The 22,651-nt window shown below is 37.8% G+C and overlaps 1 long non-coding RNA gene across 1 annotated transcript; it reads left to right on the top strand.

Moving 5' to 3' along the window:
* Positions 1–12,186: 12,186 nt before the first annotated feature.
* LOC140680304 (uncharacterized) lies at positions 12,187–16,432 on the top strand. The gene is made up of 3 exons (XR_012051460.1): positions 12,187–12,424; positions 13,536–13,597; positions 15,848–16,432. It is a non-coding gene; the product is annotated as an uncharacterized lncRNA (long non-coding RNA).
* Positions 16,433–22,651: the final 6,219 nt, after the last annotated feature.

Below are 22,651 nucleotides of genomic sequence, written 5' to 3'. Positions count from 1 at the left end.
GGCTACAAGGAGATCTTTCTTTCATTTCCTTTCAATACTATTGACATCCAAGTAAGTCTCAGCAAATGTGGTTTAGTCAATAATTCCTCCTGGCATTCCTGGTATGATTTAGAAGGGAGAGTGAGTCACCTACCTGACATAATAACTGTGTTAGGAAGGATGGTATTTGTCACACTGGGCTTTGCCTGCCTGCACAGCAGGAGATGAGAAGGCAGCTTGCCTGATTTGGGGATTTTTTCCCCCTTTTCTCTGATTTCTCTATATCTAGTTCTACTGAGGGCAGTGGAAACACTCTGCTCTTCACACAGTCTTCACCTTTCACAATTGTCTATTTTATTTCTGTATCTAAGTCTTATCTTCATTCAGGAATCTCAGAAAATATTGCAAAATCCCTAGAATTCAAAGTCATTTTTTTAAGGAAAGCCTCGAGCATCTCAAAAGCCTTCAAAGCCTGTAATTAGTATCTGAATAGCATGAAGCAAACATCTCAGAAGGAGATTTTTGAAAACCTGGATCAAGACAAGGCTCAAAAATTGTAAGCTGTTGTTAAGGCTGATAGGAAAAATGTGTTATTTCCTCCTCTCCTCAGTGGTCCCTGCTGGTTTGGTGTGGATTAGCATCTGCAAGCTGGCATATAAACCCACAGATTCAACCTCATTGAGAGTTAATTTTTTATATCTCTAGGTTAATTTTGAATTAGAATTCTGAACTCTGTGCTTAAAGTCTTTTCCCCTGTTTGTGCTTTAATAATTCCAAATCAACCACAAACTCTTGCTTTGGTGAATCATCCTTGATCACCTTGATGCTGGAATATAGGATGAGATGAGATAAACAATGGATGAGCTGCCACGTTTCTACAGCTGAACATCAGTAAGATGGAGAATTTCCTGCCTCAAGGTCTCAGCATTAACTAAAAAAGAAATTTCCTTTAAAGTCACAGAGGAGTTAGAGCAGTATAAACAGTGGAGCTGCCAATTCATTGCTCTAGACTTCTGTCAGGAATCTGAGTGAGCTTGGTACTTGATTTTGACGTGGATGTTTATTTTACACCACAAGGTTTGCTTTTCCCAATCATACTTCTCCTCAGGGTTTATTTAGTTTTGCCAATACTAACAAAACTATTTGTGTGGTACCTGCTGAAATATTATTGAAGACATCTAGCAAGTCATTCTACACCCTCTTCTTAACATATTTTTAACTCTACTGCATAAACAGTTAACTTATTCCTGAAGGAACAGCCTTCCAAATCCCAAGCCACTTAAGCATTCTCTGATTATGTATTTACTGGATGTCACTTGTTAAATTCTGTTTTCTCAACATTATTTGAGCAAAACGCTCTGGCTATCAGAACATAATAGGGGTGTTTCATGTACTGCAGTCATCCAACACTTGTCTGGACCTTTCATCCTTCTGGCACTGCTTTTCCTTGTCAAAATGTTGGTTGAAGGCAGTCATTTGATAAACATTTCATTTGGTAATTTCTTTTTTGGGGTGGGTGTGTGAGGGGATTGGTAATTAGCCCCTAACTTTAAAACTGAGGACTCCTGAGATGGACAAGCAGGATGTTGTTTCAGTTTGATAAAGCAGAAATACCAGTTCAGTGCAGAGTGTGTCTGCATGCTCTTTCTGCTTCAGGATACTCTAAATTTACCAGATCTGCAAATTAATCTCATTTTGAGCTTAATATTCTTAACAGTTTATGCTCCCTCTGCTTTCTTTTCTTCTGGCTATCACTGATCAGTGCTTAAAATTCCTGTAGACCCTTGCGTGCTTCAGTATTTTTTTTTTTTTTTTTTTGCCACAACTGTTATAATGTATTGTGTTTTCCAGGGACAGATTTCACACGGGATTGGTGAATCAATGTTTTCTGCCAAATTTCATGAGTGTTTGGCAAAGTGACAGTATTAATTGAAAAAACCTGCTGGTGGTTCAAGCCTGTTTATGTAAACAGGGGCACTTTTTCTTTCCAGCCATGCATCCCAGTCATTTTGTGGTGGGATTTTAGTTGGCCACTTGGAAGCTCTCATTTTGAATGTCAAGTAAGTCTTTCTGCAGGAAGAATATTAGTTCCATTCCAGGTGAAAACATTAGTCTGAAAGAAGCCAGCAGAAGTTATCCCCCTTCTCAAAAAGACTCCTCTTGATTTTATTTTTTTTTTTAATTTGGGAGGAATCTTAAAGAAAGAAGTTTTCCCTTGAGGTGAAATATTCCCAGGAAAATGAAATAGGTGAGGAGATAGATAATTTTTCATCACCAGTCTTATACAGGGATTTCCAAATCTTTGTATTTGCATTCCAGGATCATCTGCTTAAAGGACAAGTACAGATCTATAAACCATTTCAGGCTTAAGCTGTATGATACAAAACTGTGGGTGAAATTCACTTGAGTGTGTGAAAACAGAGTCTGTCTTTAAGCTGATAAACAGACCTCTGCTGTAAAGCTGTGCTGTTTTTTCCTTTTTTATATTGGATAAAATATTTAAATTCGGGTTTGAAAACCATTTATTGTGAGGTGCCCTGTCCTTCACACAAGAGTATTTAATTGAGAGCCTGTGCAAACACTGCTCTATCTCCTCCTCATCTCTTTGCTGGGACGCATGTGCAGCTCCAATGGGGTTTTTCTGTCCTCTGCAGTTCTAGGAAGAAGGAATCACATCTGAGATGAGCCCAGAATATCCTTTTTTACCTGCTTTGCCTCTGATAACCTAAGGCCCTGATGCTTGGACTCTGCCCTCCAGCTGAGTTGACTTCCTTGCAGTGAGCTGCAGCATTTAAATCCAAGCCACCTGGTCAGAATATTTTAATATTGAGCACTGAAAAGCTATTTCTAGTTCAAGCCAGGCTTCTAATTTAAAGTAGTCCTGCTGGTTTTGATGGGACATGGCAAACACTGAGGTCCTGCATCAATCCAGTCAGTCCAGTTATCAACAAGGAGGTTCCAGCCAGAAGTCAGGATAATTATCTGTGTATTTATGTGGTGGTGATTTGTTTTGTTTCCTTTTCTCTTGCCAATACCTGAGCTCGATATATTCAATTTATCCATGTAAGAGCACATTTGCTGCAGTCATGCTGCTGACTCTGGTGTAGACATAGCCTGGGTCTCGTTTTGCACGGGAAATAAGCAAGTTTTCCTGGCATAAATAAGATAAAAACTAATGGCTGCATCTACTTTTCTTCATTATCTTCATCATTTTGCTGCTACTCTTAGGCAACATGTCAGCATTTAGACATAAACATCTCTGTAAAAAATGTGTGCTGACAAACATCACATTATATTGCAAGTATACATCAGATTTCTGAGTGGGTTTTTATTTTATTTTTTTCCATGACTGAAGGATTTTTTTTCTGTGGGGTGACATTACTTACTGATCTCTATCCTTTTTTTAAAATTTATTTTATTAATTGGCCCTTGCTTTAGCAGCAAATCAATCTGCACAGATTTGTGTTTGATATAAACACTGGGAGTGTCTGGTAAAGAAAGCTACTCCTTATGAGCTAACATGCTCAAAAGGAAAGAAACACAGAGCTGGTGTTCTGGAAATTTTATTTGATGGAAATAAATGTGAATACAAGTTTTACTAAGAAAAAAGGAGAGCCACAAGACTTGTCTTCTTTGTATGTAATCCCTATTTGTGGAAAAAATGTCAAAAATTTGATCCTTTTTAATTAAGCTGCAACTTGGCGAGTGAAGGAGAAAAAATTATTTGGACTAAATTGATTAAAAACATAGAAAGGGCTCTTATGGAATTTTCCCTGAATTTAAACCTCTTGATGTATTTGAGTCAAGTCATTATGTGCCACATTCACAATTTATACCAGCTGACTTTAAGGGTACTTCATTAGTGCAATGCCAGTGAGAATTTTCCACTTAGAGAAAACCTAATGAATGCAGAAGATTTAACAACCTTTGAAGTTCCATTAATCTAAAACATGAAGAATCAAAAATAACAATGAAATTTTCACTTATAATACAACTTATCATGTTAGTGAACACACAGTCTAGAATCATTACATCTTTTTTTGATATCTTGGAAAGAGTTAATGAAGAAAATTAATATTTAAGTAAGTAACCATTAGTTATTGCACACCTACTGGAATTGATCCTAAAAACAACACCAAATTTATCTAAAATAAAATCTAGTTCTTCAATACCTCTGTCGTTCAGATGAGTTTTGCATGAGCTTGAATAAAATTTTGGTTTATAGAGGCAGGGTGTCTCTTTTATGCAATGCTTGTAGTAAGCTGTTCTTCTGTAAAATGTGAATGGATTCAGAGTTTTTGTCTTATTGCTGGCTCTAGTAATGAATTGCTTGTTAATGGGAGCAGTTGGAAGACTTCTCAAACTGAAATTTTTAAGCTGGAGATTTCTTTTTAACATTCCTAGGTAAATTATCTGATTCTGGTCTACTTTTTTATCCTTGGGTAACTCCAATGCTGCTGTTTTGGTTTTTAAGCTATCCAAAGTCATGACTTGGCTCAATGGGAAACCAAAGACCTAAAGGTTAAATAATTAGCACTAGTTGAGCATTATTTGGGGATCTGCAATATTTCAATATTTTTAATCTTTATATCAAATTAATTAAATTCTATTAAGAACCACCATGACTGCAGGAATTGTACTAATTCTGTTATGGGTCTGCATCCAGCTTTAAAGCCAAGTTCAAAATCAATTCCTGTCTGCAACTTTTTTAGCAGTCAGACTGAATTAAGATGGTTGAATAAACCCACAAATGTCAGTAAGTAATGGCAGCTTACCATAATTTCTTAAAAAAATCCTAATGTTGTCAATAAGGAAAGTCATATGCTGTGGACACAGAAATCACAGAAATTCATGCACTCCTCTAAAAGCCTCTAAAGTTTCTGTGCAGCTCTCACACTACAGCTCCATGAATATGTAATCGAGTTTTTCATTAACATAAATCTTTATGTATTATGATGTAAAATGAGTCAAGGTTCCAGCACAAAAATTTTAAGCATTTTGGTGGGAGAGTGATTTAAAAAGAGATGACAGAGACGGGAATCTCAGCCTCCAGTCTCTGCTCCATTAATCTTAGGCAGTAAAATAATATAAATATAGTGACAGAGAGAGCCAAATTTGGATTTCAGTTCCATGAAGGAATATTGAGAATGTTTTCTGTCATAAGCTAGGCTAAAATGTTGAAAATTTTGAGACTAAACTATGTTTGTAGAATATTGTATTGTTTCCAATTTGTAGCATTACTGATTATATATATATATGTATATATTTTTTGCACACACTTCTAAAAACAAGTAGATTTTAGGGAGTTATTCAGCTGAGCTGCCAAACCACAATGATCTAACATTCCTTTAGCAGTATTGAGGTGCTGCTCTGGAAGTGTGGAGCCCTCAATCAGGTGCTGTCCTAATATACATGTTGAACATCTTGGGAGAATCTAAAGCAGTATTAAATTCATATATTTAGGCAGCTGAACACCACTGTTGTAATCATATGCATAGCATACTTACAACTTCTATTGCTTTCCTTTTGTATCTTGTGGAAAGAATAAATTTTCAAGTTGTAAAATTAATTCTATGAAGAACTTAATGAAGTAAAGCATTTAATTATTTAACTCAGTTTCTTTCACTTTGTTAGCTATAGAAAATTTCTTAATTTTTAGTAGCTCTTTGTAGGTATTTCCAATGGCAGAAAGGATATCAAGTTAGGGGGTTTAAATTGCTGGGAATGTTAATACAAGCAGTAGTCCAAGAAATTAAATTCAGACACATTGAGAAAAACTCACGCTTAACTGCTTTCAGATATAATTTTTCGTGCTGTAAAAATGATACTCTGCACTGAGCAGGTAAGACATACAGGCATTTAGTTTCAAATAGGCAGGAAAATGAATCTGCTTGTGAAGAAAACTAACACTGAAAATTAGTAAAAATTATTAAAATCCAGTAAGTGAAAAAGATCTAGTAGAGCTGTGGTCCTACAAAGAAGGAAGTGCAGTAAACCATGAGGAAACCCAAGGAAGAAGAAAATCAGAACTGGTTCTCCCCTGCAAGGAAGAGAAATATTCACAGAGGGTGTGACAGCATGACCTAGTCAGCAGTTATCACCCAGGAATCAAAGTATTTTCCTTAATATTTTGGGCACTACTTTCCCTAGTTTACATAGTTAAAGAATGGAGTAAATTCAGAGCAGGTAATTTTATGGGTTTGGATAATTGCTGTATTTTCTCTTTCACATGGAGAACAGTATTGTGGCAATATTCTTGTTGAGCACTACTGACAGAAGCTGAGGCAATAAATTTAACAGGCAAATGGAGGCTGCCATGAGTAAGCCCAGTGTCCTGTTTGCCACTGTAGGGGAAATACAGGATGGGAGACACAGGAAATCAATGCACCTGCAACACCTTAAACACTGAGATTCTAAAGGTTAGACCAGTCTGGCTTTTCTGCATTCACTTCTGCTACAGTCCTCCCTGATGAGGTTGTCTTAAAAGAAGAGAAGATTCCTTAAACTTATATGATTTAAATTTTGTAATGCTGCAACTCAATAAATAACTTTTATTCAGAAATGAGTGATGCAATTATCATCATAAAGCAAAATCTTAGCATGGGCAAGGGTATTTAGACAGGAAAATCATATTGCTCTAGAAAAGAGAGCATAAGAAATGCGATGTTAGCTTCCAGTTCACATATGAGACTGGCTCCATAATGGAAAATCATAGAAACATTGGCTGGAAGGGACCTGTGGAGGTCCAACCATATGCTCAGTGCAGGGCTGTCAATGGGCAGATTAGTTTAGCTGTGGCTTTGTCTAGTTGAGCCTCAAAAATATCTGAGGTGGTTCCAACATCTTTCTGGACAGAAAAATGAAGAGAAAAATTGCCCATAAATCAAGCTGAAGCCAGGTTATGAGCTGCTCCTCATCACCCATTTCTTTGTGCAGAGCTGAGAGAACACAGACAGTTAAAACTGATAATTTGTTTATTCTCTTTAATTTTCATAGAGGTGCAGATCCATATTATGTTGCTGAAGAGCTGCATTATTTCAACACAACCCCACCTCTTCACTGGGTGATTTATCCACAGCAGCAAAAGGCACTGTCAATAAACCACATTGATGAGTAGGGGAAATTTTGATAGAGAGTAATCCTTTATCCACTAAACTGCTATTTCTCAAAAGGGATTGTTTTCATACACAGCTGCCCAGAGTAGATGTCAATATATAGAAGAGAAATATTCCCATTTCCTTAACAAATGAGATTTTACTTGTGCTTTTCATCTGGGCAGCAGACCTGAAGGAGCTGAGTACAGCAGGGCACGTTCCATATTGCAGCTCTGCTGGATCACTTCTCCCTTTCTCACTTATCTGGGTGGGTGGACACGTGCTGAGAGTGTAGCACCAAGGTTTTAGTGATTGATGCTGCTGGCAAAAAGCAAAATGTGTCAGTTTTTTCCACACCTGGTGCAAAATAGATGAAGCGTGAGTGCCTCTATGGAAATTGCTTGAGGGCTTCAAAAATGGGGTTGTGAGGGGTAGAATAGGAACATAGATGCTGTAATGTCACCCAGCAGATATTTTTCAATCATATCATTGTTTTTCTCTCTTGGCTTGCACAAGTCAAGCACTTGCACAAACAAGCACTTGCTTTTTTCTATTTGCTGTTTCTGAATGCTGTGGGATTTTGTTGCAGAACAAGACAGAGAATTCATTTAAATGGTGGTTAATATTTATAAGTAGTTGACTATAGGTTTTATGAGCTACATGGATGCTGATTTCACATTATTCCTATGAGATGTGTGCAGTAAAAAGGGTGAAGCAGAGTGTTTTCAAGAGAGTAAAGCAGTTACTGAAGTAAAACCATAAATCTGAGCTTTCCTCTTGTGTATACTTTGTCTTGCTTTACTTTTGTGAACTTGGAAAAATTCTTGGCCAGGTGTGGATTCTGATGTTCACTAGAACAGAAACCATCTAATTTCCATAGGATTAGGATGAACACAAAGCAGAAAGAGACCAAATTATCACCAAAGAATTCAAATTCACAACTTTGTGGCTTCTGTGCCATCACATCCTTCAAATAGTAGGTGGACCACAGTAGTATTTAGCAACAAGTCTTGCAAAAATCAGGCTAAAATAATCACTATAAAGCTATTTTTAAGTTTTCTCACATTTCTCAGTTTTTCAATACTCTCAAGACAATTGTAAGAGGCCAGGAGAATTATTGAGTTATTGATGCTATGAACAGTAACAAACACCAAAACAGACAACAATTTAAAAAAGCCTCCATGTCCATGGAGGATAAAAAAATAATAATTCTGCTTTTTTTTTACGATTTCTGTAATATTTTGGAGTATCACTGGACATACAAAAATGAGAGAAATGAGACTACCTTGTGGTAGTCAAGCCATCCTCAGCCCAGAGACGGAAAAAGTACAGAAGCTTCAATTGTGAACTATATTTGGTTTTTTGGGGTGTTTTTTATAGCAAACATTCAATAAGTGTATTTTGGAATTCCGCTTTCAGTATTTCTGGAGTTGCCTATTTACAATCCAAGTTATCCCTTGGTGCTTGCAAAAGGAAGGGAAATTATGTAAATATTAGTGAATTCTCACATCTCCGACTGCTTACTGACTGAAGTATTGTTTGTAAAAATGTATTTTATTCAGTTAAAGCCAGTGTCATTTTTACAGATTTCCTACTCTAGACCAGTTTGAAAGTTGAAATCTGTCACTGGAGTGATATTCCCAAGTTGCTTCATATTTTTCTTTGTTAATAGGATTTTATGGAAGTGAATACTTGGAGCCCAGCCCTGTGTTTGCTTCAGGTTGGACTAAAAGTCTCACATGAAAAGAACTGGATCTTCTCATGTTTTTTGGGAAAAAGGAATGCATGTTTTTCTTCATCTGGTTGCACTTAAGTTCATTAAGCTGAAAATGAAATCTGTCAAAGAGAGTCATGTGTAGCTTTGTTTGTTTATTTGTCTTTTTCCCAAAAATGCCTGTAGCAGGAGTTTGTATTCATCTGCAACCCCCTCCAAACTGGGGTTTCTCTACAAAAGTGTGCAGAAATTGTGGTTTTTCTTTCTTAGTTTTAGTTCTTAAGATTTTGCAGTGTTCTCTCTGTTTGAATAGCTGAATAGCAAAGCAGATATTCAGCCCTTTATAGCGTGTAATCAAGCTTTTTATATGCTGAGCATTTTTTCATTAGTATAGGGGAAAAACTTTGCTTCCTTTGTGTGGTGTTTTGACAGTAAATACAGTGAATACATTTCTTTCATTACTCTAGGTAGATTTTTGGGAAACCAAACAGAGATTTACCTTTCTTTGCAAAGGATATGGATGAGGTAGAACAGAAAATTAGAGGGGATCTCTGATGCAAGGGACATAAAACAGATCACATTTTCATTGCACATCCTTGTAGCAGTCTGTGTGTGACAATTTCTGACAATCAGTGCAAACCAAGCACTGTGCACCACGCTGAGCCTGGAATCAGCATTCACCACACAACAACCCTCAGGAGAGAAATAGGTGGTGCTGCTGGGGATGGAAACTGATGTGGATGCAAACTCTGAAAAGTAGAAAAATAGATCCCCTGATGACAAAATCACACCTGGTGTTAAAGCCTAGGCTCTCATTAAGTAATGATTATTGCCTGCTGTGTATAAAAATAGCCAACACAAATAGCAGAGCTTAGCAGTGCTAATTTAATAGTTGACTGTGCTTATGGGTGTTCAGTGGAGCAGAGAGAATAATCTGCTGAGAGTTGTATATTCAGTGATTTCAGTCCCTCTTTTCTACTTCTGGAATAACCACAAACAGATCACAATTTCCAGGAGTTCATCTATTCAAATATCTTTTATTAACAACTTTTGCCAGATACAATTGACTGGGTTGATTGATCATAAATATTCTCAACTCAAACCACTGTGTGTGCTTGTGGTTAATCAGAAAAGTCACATTTTATCATTTTTGTTGTCTGGATGGGTAAATTCACAACAGCTTTCAGGGAGCTGAACCCAGCCATGTGTTAAAGGAAGCAAATGTGCAAAAAACCACACACACTTAAAGTATATTTATCAAAACACATTTGCATTAGTTATATTCAAATTTGATAGAAAAGGGTCTTCACAGTGTGCATTAACTAAGAGTAGAATGGGACCTGCAACTTTGCACTTCATGAAAAGTTACATTTTGCTATTGCAGATGTGTGTTCTAGTGGGTGATGTGTATGCTATATTTCCTTCACAATTGAAGGTGAAATAAGACTCCTCCCCTGCCTTTTCAATGTTGGAAGGAAATGTCATGTTGGAAAGGCACAGGAGACTTAAATATTGAATCTTTAAAATGTTATATGGTAACAAGCTTATGCCACCAAAATATAGCACAATTTGGGACTTTGCAGATCACTCTAATGCCTTCATGTGATTTATGTATGGTCTCTATCACATAGGAACAAGACCTTTTAATATTTATTTTTCAGTTCTTGGGTCAATGGGGAAGTCTGGGCAGTGTAATCCTGTTGCAGATCCAAGGTACCTCAATCATATTTAACTTGCATATAATCACTGCTGAATTTTGCCTCTTGTAGCTGCTACTCCAAAACTCATCAGATTCTCTGATTCTGTAGGTTATCCTGTGGTCATGCATTCATTTGTGGCTGCTGGAAGAAAACAAAGATGAAATAAGAAGTGAAAATAATCTTGGAACAGAGCTGGTATTGATTGTCTCATTTAGTGTTTTTCCAAATCTTTCTATACCTGGAAGTTGCTGGTGATGTTTCCTTACAAGAAAAACAGGAGTCAAATGAGCAATAGTTTGAAAAAAAAAAAATTAAAAAGATTCTTGAAAAAAGAAAATATCAGAATTTAAGCACTAATTTGTAAAACTGAAAATACTCATTCTGAAATGAAGCTAAACACCTTTGTCTGGGACCAATTTTTTTAATTGATAGCTTTTCTCCATTTGCTTTCCCTTCCTCCTTAAAAAAATATAGATAAAATATTGCAAAAGAGCAGATGCATTTGCTGATCCAGTTTGCTGAGGAGGTATCTGTCAGCCCAGCAGGAGAGAACAAGCAGGAGGGGATTCTTCTGCTGGCTTAAAATTGTTCATCAGTCTTTCTCCCAAATCCATGAAACCTGAGCTCTACACCTCGATGTGAGGTAGCATAAGAAAGAGCACCATCAAATGAGTAACTGGGACAAAAATTGAATTTTTATACCCAGAGCTGCTAAGCATTTTCATCACTTAGTGATTCACTGAAAGTATCTGCCTTCCACGCTGCCTAATCCCAAGCTGTTTTAATTTGCATGTTTAAAGTTGAACATAACATTTATTTGGCTGCAGAACTAAAAATTTACCCCAAAATAGATCTTCAGTTCCAATTATGGCAAGTGTGTCTTTAAAATACATCTATTCAGGGCCTTCATTGCTTGGAGATTTAGTACATCAGCTTTATCTTGTTTATTTAGGCATGATATGGTTTTCAAAATGAATAACAAAGCATAGACACAGCTCACTGTGCTGTGACAGAAATGAAGGACTCTTCAGATTTTTTTCTGTGTCAAAGGTTCTGTTTGATAATAATAATTTTCTGAGTTAAATAATAGTCAAAGTTACAGTATGGTCTAAAATATAACCAGAGGTGTGGGAAAGCCTCTGTCTCAGTGAGCTCAGTTATATTTGTGCACAATCTTTTTTTTTTTTTCAGATGTCCTTCAGTAGTTCCCAGCTGGGTCTCCTTCAGCCAAAGCTGAAGAAGAGTTGGGAAATTGAGGGAGTGAACTGAAAAATGCTTTCTTCACTCCTATCCACCTTCACTGGAAATGATTCAAGCCTGTTTTCTTCAGCACAACTTGCTCTCTCCTTTAACCTAGGAGGAGCATGTTTTCTAAGGGTGGGTGTAGGATGACATCACTTATTTCCTAGGTTTGGAGAGACCTTTACTTTATTTACATAGCTTTCCTTTAAAGCAGAAACCTATCCAGGGCTAGGTAGGTGCCTTTCTGAGTGACTTCTGCAGAGTAGGATATTTGATACAAAATCCTGACTGTTTTTTCACCCCTTGCTCTTCTTTCCTTTTCCTTTATGCAGTCCTAAAATGTCCTTACTTCACAGGTACTAAATAACTTTACTCAGTAAAGTTCCAGCTTGTATCTGTCTCATCTGTGTCTTGGCTCTTTTGACTCACATTTACCTCTGAATCTGCTGGGTTTATTAAAGACCAGAGCAAACCTGCCTGATTTGCTGAACTGCACCTGTTGGCTTTATAAAGATTTGATTTCTATCTTCAAATCTGTTGAAGCAGTGCATTTATCCAGCATAATTTGTGTCTTATTCATGTACTCTTCTTCTTCAGGAAGATAGCACCAAGGTTAAAGAGACATCTTTAAGACTTAATTACAAGTATCAGGATGAAGACAGAGTGATCCTGCCTTGCATCTTGCCAAGCCATAGGTAAGCTGTGATATATGATAAATATTGAAACCAGAGATGACACTGAGGACAGTTCACTGAGGAAGATTAAAACACTGTAGGGTGATGTAAACACAAATGACTGTTTTCTAGAGCCACAGGGGTGATTTATGAGGTCTATGATTTCTAAATAAAGAATTGAGAATATTTCATGGGAAGCTGTCTTCCCTCCTCTAATTGAGTGACAAATGGAACAAAGCAGAGAGGTCTCCTGTCACCACAGGTATTGGCTTGCCTGAACTTTTGCTCTGTGGACATTAAAAAAAATTCCCAAACCCCTTCAACAGTCTCTTAGAGTGCTTTATGTTACTCTAGTTATATCACTACTATTTAATTTTCCTGAGCTGAGAGCTCATTGGTGAAGTTCTAAACCAGTGCTTCATTTTATTTTCTAATTATCTATGTAGATAGCTGCTGTTATTTAGCTAAAAATGAATTTCAGTACATGTTGAAGGATAACATTAACAGCCAAAAAAATAAAAGGTTTTTTTAAGTTATAAAATTTTTAGATTGGCTCAAGTGAATTAGGAAAAAAAATCTGAAAATAGAGCTTTGACTAATTTTTACTTGATCTGAAATGATCAGTTCATCCTGCTAGGTAGACTTTTTATAATTTGACCTTGAGGGAAAGACCTTTCATTCCTGATAGAAACTAATTGTATATGTGGTGTTCAAACCACAGTGTTGAAATTAAATTAGTACTGCACAGGAGGGGATAATACGAGGAAAAACACACTGTCTTAATGGGCTATAAAACTGAGTGAAGCGCTGGTTTCAAACCAATGAAATAGCTATAAAGTCATCTTTGCTCTTTATGATTCAAATCTACCCCTGAAAGTTATCATTTATACCTTGAATACATAAACCATAGAGAGTAAAAAACTGCATGTTTCAGGAACATGGCAATAGGCTCTCAGTTGAGTTGAGATTTTTACCAAATATTTATGCTGAGAGTTGAAATGAAAAGTTTTCTGTATGATCTTTGAAGGGAAGTCAGTGTTCATTATATTAGTATGAGCCTTTGAGCAGTGCTTCTCTTTTTTAGGAGCACGTGTTTTAAATTAATGCAGTTTCCATCTCCCTTTTTTTGCAGCACGCTTCACTTTCACAGTGCACACAGAGATCTGATCTCAGCTTGTTTGCTCTGAAGATAATGTAAGTTTTGCTAGTGACTTTGACAAAGAAAAGTACTTTGCCCAGTAATTGCTTGTAATATGCAGATATAACTAGCTATAATAACATGTGCTGTATTTCAAAAATGGGAGGAACAGGAAATGTAAAGCCATAGTACTCAAGAATTCTGGGGCATCACTACACCCCCCTTTTATACTGGTGAGCTCTGGCAATGTCTTGAAATGGTGTAATTATGAATTTGGGTCACTTCAAGGTTGCTTTACACAGTGTAAAGAAACCTTTGCATACCAGGGGAATGGTGTTTGGGTATTGTCTTCAAACTCTCCTCTGTAAAGAACAATATGATATTGAAGACTGCTCCAGGAGAAGAAACACAGCACAGAAGTGCTTGTGGCAGTAAATCCCTTCTTGTGTATGGCTGCGGTGGTGAGCAGTGAGCACCATCACCACATCCCACTGTGTTTGAGCTGGACATTGTCCTGGACAGTGCTCAGTCAGCTGGAGACAAACTCTGGCTCAGATGTTAACAAACAACAGGCTGGAGTTTGTAAACTGAAATTATTCTTTGTTAAAACCCATCAAAGAGTATGAAAGCCTTCCCTAGTCTAGATTTGGGACTAAGAACCTAAACTGGTCTGTTCTTTGCCTGCTCCTTCCTCTGTTTTGGAAATATTCTTCAGCAGAAGGTGATGAAATTTCATCACTGAAAGGTGATGCAGCTTGTGCTTCTGGAAAAAAATTATCTGTGCAGAGTGAAGGCAGCTTTCTAGAAATGCTGAAATTCACTCATTTTTGCTATCCTGCCTCCAAAGGCATTTAGAAAGACACAAGAATTACACCTGCTGCCACTCCTGGGATGCACATTTAGTGGGAATTCACACCCCACACACCCATTTAAAGCCACATAGCTGAGTCTACTTGTTAAGTGGAAAAGTCTCAGCTTTTATTTAACTAAACTTCTGTCTTCAGAGATAGACTTGTAAGTATAAAATCCAACTGAAGGGAAGAAAAACAAAATTCCTGTCTTGGCCTTTTGTGTAGTTTAGTGAAAAAGGGAATCTGCTCACCACTGAATAATTTGGATGGCCCTTTTTACTTTAATCAGGTAAAATGCATTTTTTTCTGGAGAGCAAAAAGAACACAAAATAAATGAAAGCACTTATGGCATGACCTAAGGATATCCATGTTCACTTACAGCCACTTTTTAAAATCAATAAAGCAAATCAGGATCCTCTTCTACTCTGTAGCGTAATTTTGATGTTGCAAATATATCTAAGAAAGAGCTTTGAATAAGCTTTGCTTATAAAAAAAGTCCTGATCCTGCAAATTCTTGTAAATGAGATATCACCTGATCATAAACCTCTTGGGTTTCTTATGGCTGAGTAAACTGAGTAAAAAAGACTGAGCCCGCCTTAAAAAAAAATGGGTTTTAACTGTATACATTCCTATTCCTTTGGTTTTTATAGATGAGTGGATTTGTAGAGAGATTTTGATGAAAACTGTAAAATATTTACTATTAACATCCAGCATCTAACAGAAGAAATGTTACTGAAGTACAAATTCTACCAGTTCACACCTCTGGACTCTCATTTCTAATTTATTTCTTGTCAACAGAATAAAATGGATTTGGCATCTTTGTTTAACGTTCACACCTCTGAAACTGCTCCTGTGGCTCTTTCCAGCAGGGACTGGAGTTATGCCCCAGTGAAATTAAAGGAATTTCATTTTTTTCTATCTTTGGCACCTGAACAAGGGAGTTGATAAGAGAAAGTTTTTGCCAATGGTCTCCCAGCTCAGCAGTGACACAAGGCAGTGTCTGTGAGGTGCAGCTGTGGTCAGGAAATGATTGAATAGATTATATCTGTCTACATTAGAGAAAAGAAACAAACTACACTTTTTCAAAAATTTCATAAAATTATATAGGATCTACTGGACGAAAATTCAATTCAATTTCTGTGTTGTTACTGTCAGTTTACAGTGGAAGGGCTGCTTTTTAGCAATGACTAATAACTATACAAGACAAATTCAGCAAGCATGATGATATTGGCTTTCTCTGTTATTTCTCTAAAAGCAAGGCCTATTTTTTTTAACTTACAGATGCAAAAGCATCGCTGTCAGTAACCAACATCAAAAGCCACATTTTGAAATGCCAGAAAAATCAAGCATTCTTTGTCTCAGACTGAAGGTTTTCTTAACTTTCACAGTGCTGTAAACTGTTGTTAACTCCAGTGGGATCTGAACGTATATTTTTGCTGTTGGTTTCTGTTTCAGAGTGTTTGAAGTGAACTATGATCAGTGTTCATGTTGAGAGGAAAGCTGGCTGGAAGTAAGGATGTGACTGAACCACTGTATTTTCAGACAAAGTTAGGTTTTTTTCCATGGAAAGTACTGGAAGTATGTAATATTTAATTACACGTAAGAAATATTTTCACTCTTTCATCAGATAAGGACTACTGTGGAACCATTTAGGGGCTTGAAAAATAATGCTGGCAATTTGCAAAAAATATCTTTCAAGAAGCATTTGGCAAAGTCCCAGCCCTATTCCTTAAAAAACAAATGAACTACAAATATTGGGTTTGATGCAAATTGACAAATCACTTCAGCAGATCTGAGCATGAATATTGGTGTGGACAAACAGCTTGGCTGGATAAAAATGAAAATGTGCATATTTTCAATTTATAATGAGATCTAGAGAATGCAGATACCCTCCAGACTGAAGTGCACGAGATCAAATTTGAAACACATTTATAGAAAAATGCAAATATTTTGCGCATGAATTATAATGTGGCTGCAACGCCGTTGTTTATAGCTGAGAAGGAAGATACGTGATATACCCAAAGTGAAAACACTTGTGAGTTAATGGCAAGTTTTTCTTCATTCTGCAAAAATATTACATAGATCCTGACAGTCCTTGAGTTTCCAATCCATGCCCAGAGCCACTGAAACCCATTCAGGTTTCACTGATCTCTTTTACCCTGACCAAGGGCCGTGCAAAAAGTCCTTTCCAACAAAGGTTTCCATTGTATGGCTTCAGCCCAAGGGTAATAAATTGCAGGAACAAAACTGGTGATGATTTTAGGAGGATCAGATCAATTGTACTTGAATTTAAAGGTAGGATTGATGTAGCAGAGAATTTGAGCCCTGTTATTTTACACAGTTAATTTGGAATTAGTTGAAACCTAAGGGTGGTAGCACTTTCTCAGAGACCCACAAATATCAATGCACAAAGAGAGGTTTTCTCCTTTTTGTTCAAACAATGCTCTTGGCTATAAATCTTAAAAAGAACAGCTCTTTCAACACTGTATTTTGATTTTTTTTTTTTTTTTTTTTTTTTTTTTGGTTATGATCTGAGGGTAATCTGACATCTAGATTGGCTTCACACTTTTCTGTAGTCAATGTGTGACAAGAGAGGAAACTGAGGAGATGGGAGCATTATCTAAATGATATGAGGAAAAGCACTAAGACATCCTAATAAACCATATTTATCCATGTCAGAGCAGTAGCAATTGTAATTGGCACAATGTTAACTCAGTTTCATAGTGTAACTCAGCACATATTTTGTTTCTTTTCTAGCAGGAACAGAAAATCCTCACCAGTATTAATTTACTTATAGCACATTATGAACTTTGAAGCAGGGAAACATGTCCAGAACTTGGTGAGAGTCTTCAAAAGGGAAGTATTCATGACAGTTCTTTCTTTATATAATCCTATTATGTGAAAGTGAGAGATTGCTGGAAACATTTTCCCTTAAAGAGGAAAAAATTGTAGTCACTTTCCCTTGCAGATGAGAGGTATCAGGGAAACAGCTTTAACCATGGAAAGGGAAAGTTGCAGTTTTGCTGCAAGGAGTAATATAAATCAGATGCATCTTCAAAATTAATTCCACTGCAGGTTTTTTTTTTTTTTTTTTTTTTGCCACTAGTTTCAGAATCAAGGGAAAATAACACATAAATAAATGAAAATGTGGCTGCTTTCTACCTTAGGGATATAGAATGGATTAATTTAATTTAATTAGATGAATATGCTGCTTAAGTGGAAAACATTTCCTTGGTGGTGTAAACACACAAGAAGGCTGAACTTCTGAAACTTTGGTAAAGTTCAAGTTAAGCTCCCTCAAATAAGTTTCCCTTTGATTCCTTTAGAAAGAAGAAAAAAAACCCCAAACAACAAATCCTATTATTCATGATCAGAAATGAAGGGATTTTTTCCTAATTGTATAGAGCTGTTTCCCTGTCACATCTTTTTGTTTTCAAGTTCAGATTGTATCCAGTTTTAGAATTGATTTTTTCCTCCATCATAGTCACATCAACTGTTTACTGTCCTTCTTTCCAGTAAAAACCTGCAAGATGGTGATGAGTGTCAATATTTGCCATGACTTCAAGTCTTTCAGACAGGCGAAAATGTTATTACAATCTCTGTTATGCCCAGGTCATAAAATTAGTAGTTTTTCACAAAAGCAGATGGGGAGAAATGTGTATTTACCAACAAGGACATTACTTTCAGCATGTATGGAACCTTCCTCTTTGCAAAACCTAATTATTTCTTATTTCTGAAGTTAAGGCAGCATTGAGACTAAGAGTCCCAGATTGACTGTAAGTGTGTGTAATTGTGATTTAAAATTTCATGTTCTTTTAGTACTAATGAAAAACAAATGACAAAACAAGTTTTGTTCTCACACACACAAACAAAAAGATTTTATCTCTGCAAGAAGAATTAGGGTGATTTTTATTCTCTTACCTACTTTACATGTTTGGTTTGTTTATGTAGTTGATTTTGGCTGCTTGAAGGAGCTCTTAAAGAAACTTACTGTGTTCTGCCTTCCCTGTTAAATCTGGCACAGGCGATGGAATCAGTGCTGGGAAAGATTATTTCTTGCTGGAATAATGAAGCAATAGGAACATTGCTGCCCCTTTTCCCCCCTCCTTTTTAGAATAGATTTGGATATACCCAGTGGTTTGAAAAAATCATACTCTGTAATGTCCCATGAGGAATTACATGCCTATTGTTAGATTTATTTGTAAATGCAAGCTCAAGTTCTTAAATTCAGTCTGTGGATAAGAAATCTCATCCAAGAGTAATTCCACTCAGGGCAGCAGGAACTACCCACACCTGACTCACTAAAGGCAACAGGAGTTACAAAAGAGAAAAGACAGACAGAGATTCAAACTTAGAATTTAGGGGTATTGATGGAGCTGTCTGCTCAGGAAGAAGTTTTGAAATCTTTCTTTGAGAATCATTTCAGATTATTCACTGTATTAGTCACAGTCTCACTCCTCTTCCTATGCCCATTATTTAATTTCTCCTTACCCTCTTTTTCTTTCTCTGGTTCTCTGAGCAAGCATCTCTTGGACTTCACTGTTCTAGTGAGAGTTCATTTACGTTCACAATAATTATATTGTTACACATGTTTATTTTAAATCACACCTGCCAAATCCTTACCACCTGTGGCAGGGCTTACAGTTACCTGGATCTGCCTGAGGTTTTGTAGGCCTTCACCCAAGACCTTACTGTGTAATTAAAAGTTACGTTTAAATTGGGTATCATAGAACAGAAAACATTGTCATTGTGCAGCTCATCTGCTCTTCTGACTGAAGTGTCACGGTGTGGGCACAAATTTTAAATCTGAAATCAGTTATTGACCAGCTCTGGGTGACTTAAACTTGCTGCCCTGTGAATCCTTCACCACAGTTGCTAGATCATCATTATTCTAAGCTATGAGTTGTGTGTGATAGGATTTCTGTGGTATCAGAAATAGTAATTAAATTATAATATAAAAGGTGATAACCTTTGCAAATGGGCTCATTTGGATTCACAGAGCAAATAGCACCACTGCAGACATTGTTTGCATCTCACATGGCTGGTGCTTTTAATCTGTGAACCACAGAAATTATCAGAATTCACTGTTTATCATACTTTCCTCAAGAATTCCAAGTGGGTTTTTTGTATTTTTTCAAGTCTAAATTCTTGACATGAATTTATATTTTAAGAAAACTATTTCTGGGAAAAAGTCTGGAAACTCATGTTTGTATTTCCAGATGTGAAAAAACCCAGAGAGAGGTGTAGCAAGCTTCCACTTTTATTTATGAAAATTAGCTAAGGAGAATGCAGACCTTTTGGAAGGTGTCGCTGTGGTTCAGTGAGGAACAAACCTTGCAGTTGCCTGAGGCAGACAAGAAAAGTTGCAAATTTGCTTAAAAAAAAAAAGTGGTTGTCCCACATAAAAAGTCTTTGATTTCTGTCTGAGAACAAACTGACATTTTGATCCTTCACAGTCTTCCTTGTTGGTATTATTTGGGTTAAGAACATTGTATGATAAGAAAGTTCCTTAGCTACTCTGTTCCTGCTCTGCATGGTGTGAAGAAGTCAGCTAATAACAAATGTGGTGCCTGTCTGGCAAACTCAAGGTGTAACATGTAAGATATGTGACATAATTATCTCTATATCTCCTAAGCATATGTGCTTTCTAATGTCTCTCTTGGCAGTTGCTAATGCAATTTTGAGCCATGGTGGAAGGAGTATAATCACCTTGGGGTCAGGGAAAATGTGCATTTGAGTGACTAAATGCCCCAGCTGGATCAGGACTTTATTTGGCTTATCTATCCCAAGGTGCAGAAAGGCAAATGAGGGTTGCTGTCACTCAGGTGGGAGATGTTCAGTCCTGGTGGAAGGTGCTTGCCAAGGGCTCTAAGGGCATGTTTGGCTTCACTGGGATGGCCACAAGGCTGGTGGGACCCTGGGAACCAAGCTGGTTTCACACGTGCTCCGTCCATCTGTGTGAAGCAGCAAACAAAGCACCCTTGTGAGCAGCTGATTTAGTTTTGTTTTGCCCCAGCAGTGGCTGTCAGAGGCACACAGGGGAAGGGGCAACCAGAAGCTTGGTGTCTGGGAGGACTTTGCCTGGTGCCACCTCCCATGGGACAGTCACAGGGAACACTGAGCTGCCCCAGGGACTGCTCCCATCAGATGGCCGAAGGTCGGACCTGGCTGATGTCCCCTGTGAGCAGGGCAGGCTTTGGGAGGGGCCAGGGGCAGAAAAAGGCCTGGGGGCATTTTGGTCTTTTGGGGGCCTTTGGAGCTTTTTGTCTGGCTTAATTTCATTCCTGACCCATCTATTTTTCAAAAGTCTTCACAGTTCCCCACAGTGGAACGGGACGTTCTGTCGTGTTGCTGATGAGCAGTGACAAAACAAACCTCAGCTCCCTTAGGGACTCTTGGTGCATCTGAGATTTCACCTCCTTGAAAAGGCTTAGGAGGACAAGTTGTCACTACAGGACACGTGAAAGCACGACATGAGCTGCTGCTGTTGCAAAGATGAAAAAGAGGAAGTTTATTTTCTGACTCCAGCATTTATACTTTTCCAAAGGTGACAGTGGATTGGAGGGTGAATGTGACACCTCTCCAATGACATTGGACAAACTACTAGTACATCAAGTTTCTCCGCTTCTATGGAGGAATGCAAATCAATAGATTGTTTACAGAAAGTTGTGTGAGAAAGTTCTCTACAAGAATGAAAACTCAGAAGGCTTTAGAAAATCTTAAGAATCAGGGCAACAGCAAGTCATATGGATCTTCTCCTACACCTGGCTGCCGTGTCTCACAGGCAATGTCTGTATCCCAGCATACAGGTGTGATAACTTGAGCTGCAGCTGATGGGAATTGCCTCAGCTGCACTAAAGACACTTGTGGGCCTGAGGCTCCAATTTCAAGAGTGAATCCTGACTTCATTGAGCACAAAGTAACATACCCCTGGTCATCTTTACATCTTCATCCAGACAGAAGAAGATGCAACTTTATGGCCTCATTTCAGAACATGAGAATTCCTTTTTTTCTCTTGGAGGAGATGTAGAGGAAAGAGGAGACCCCAGACCAGGTGCAGCAGTGGAACAGGCCTGGCACAGCCCCCAGGTTCATAATTAAGAGTGTGAATCAGCCTCCATCACCTGGCTGCTCCCTGTCACATCCTTTAAAGCTGGGGCAGTCTCTGCAAAGCTTGGCAAGCAGCTCCTGCTTTTCCTGGAGCTCAGGAGAAGCTGGAAGCCCTGATGGCTTTGTGCAGCTGGGCTTCCTGAGAAAGTCCGGGATCTGTGGAAGGTGCTGTGCAGCTTTGTCACCTCACTGTGCTGGTTCTTTGCCCATGTATTCCCATTTTCACCTCACACCCTACTAAGGAGCTGGGCATTTCAGTAACAGTGAATTGGGACTGCCAAGCCCTGTCATTGCTTAAGGCAGGCACCTCCTTCACCTAGCAAAGCTTTTAATGACAATCGGATGGGACAGGGAATTAAGCGGCCAAGCAGTTTGTCAGCAAGTCAGGGTAAATCTGATAAGTCTGCCTGATTACATGGAGGTTAGAACTGCTCAGAATTGCTGTTGTACCAAGCAGCAGATCAGAAGAATAAGTAGAAGAATAAGTGCAGCTGAGGGTTTGATACCTGCCTGTGCTGTCAGAGCTGCAAAGAAGCATGGGAGGGACACTGCAGGAGCATGAAGGAGAGGCTGAAGAAGCAGAGAACCTGATAACTGGAAACTAAAGAGCCTGGCAACTGCAGATAAGCAGATGCTTATTACTTAATCTGTGCAGAAGTATCATGAGACAGGTAGTGGGGCTGACATGGTACAGAATTTATTTAATGTGTCCTTTTTTGTTTTGCTTCTCATTCCTCTTTGGAGCTTTGGGTTGTGCTTTTCCTGTTGATACAGGAATGCACTGATTTAAGTGCACTGGTCCTACAGAGCTCCCAGACTTTGCAGTTAGTGGGCTCTGTAATATCTACAAATCAAACTGAAGGCACACATACTGTTTTTTTGGATGCTGAGCCACAGCTCTTGGTCCTTGTTGAACAGATCTCAAGGATGAAATTCCACTTATTTCTGCAAACCTGACTCTTTTTCAGGACAGCTGCAATGTCAGCTGAAATAGAAATATTTGTGCCATAGAGCTGGAATATAATGTTTAAAAAAAAAAAAAAGTCTCTTACAAAGTCTGCTGCTCTTTAATAAATATAATGATAACAATAAAAAATCTTGATGTAATTATACTTGATTCTGTTCAAAACTTCTTTCTGTTGACAGAAA

Source organism: Taeniopygia guttata, chromosome 1 (assembly GCF_048771995.1).
Source record: "Taeniopygia guttata chromosome 1, bTaeGut7.mat, whole genome shotgun sequence".
Classification (NCBI taxonomy): domain Eukaryota; kingdom Metazoa; phylum Chordata; class Aves; order Passeriformes; family Estrildidae; genus Taeniopygia; species Taeniopygia guttata.
This window is presented reverse-complemented; position numbering and strand designations above follow the sequence as displayed.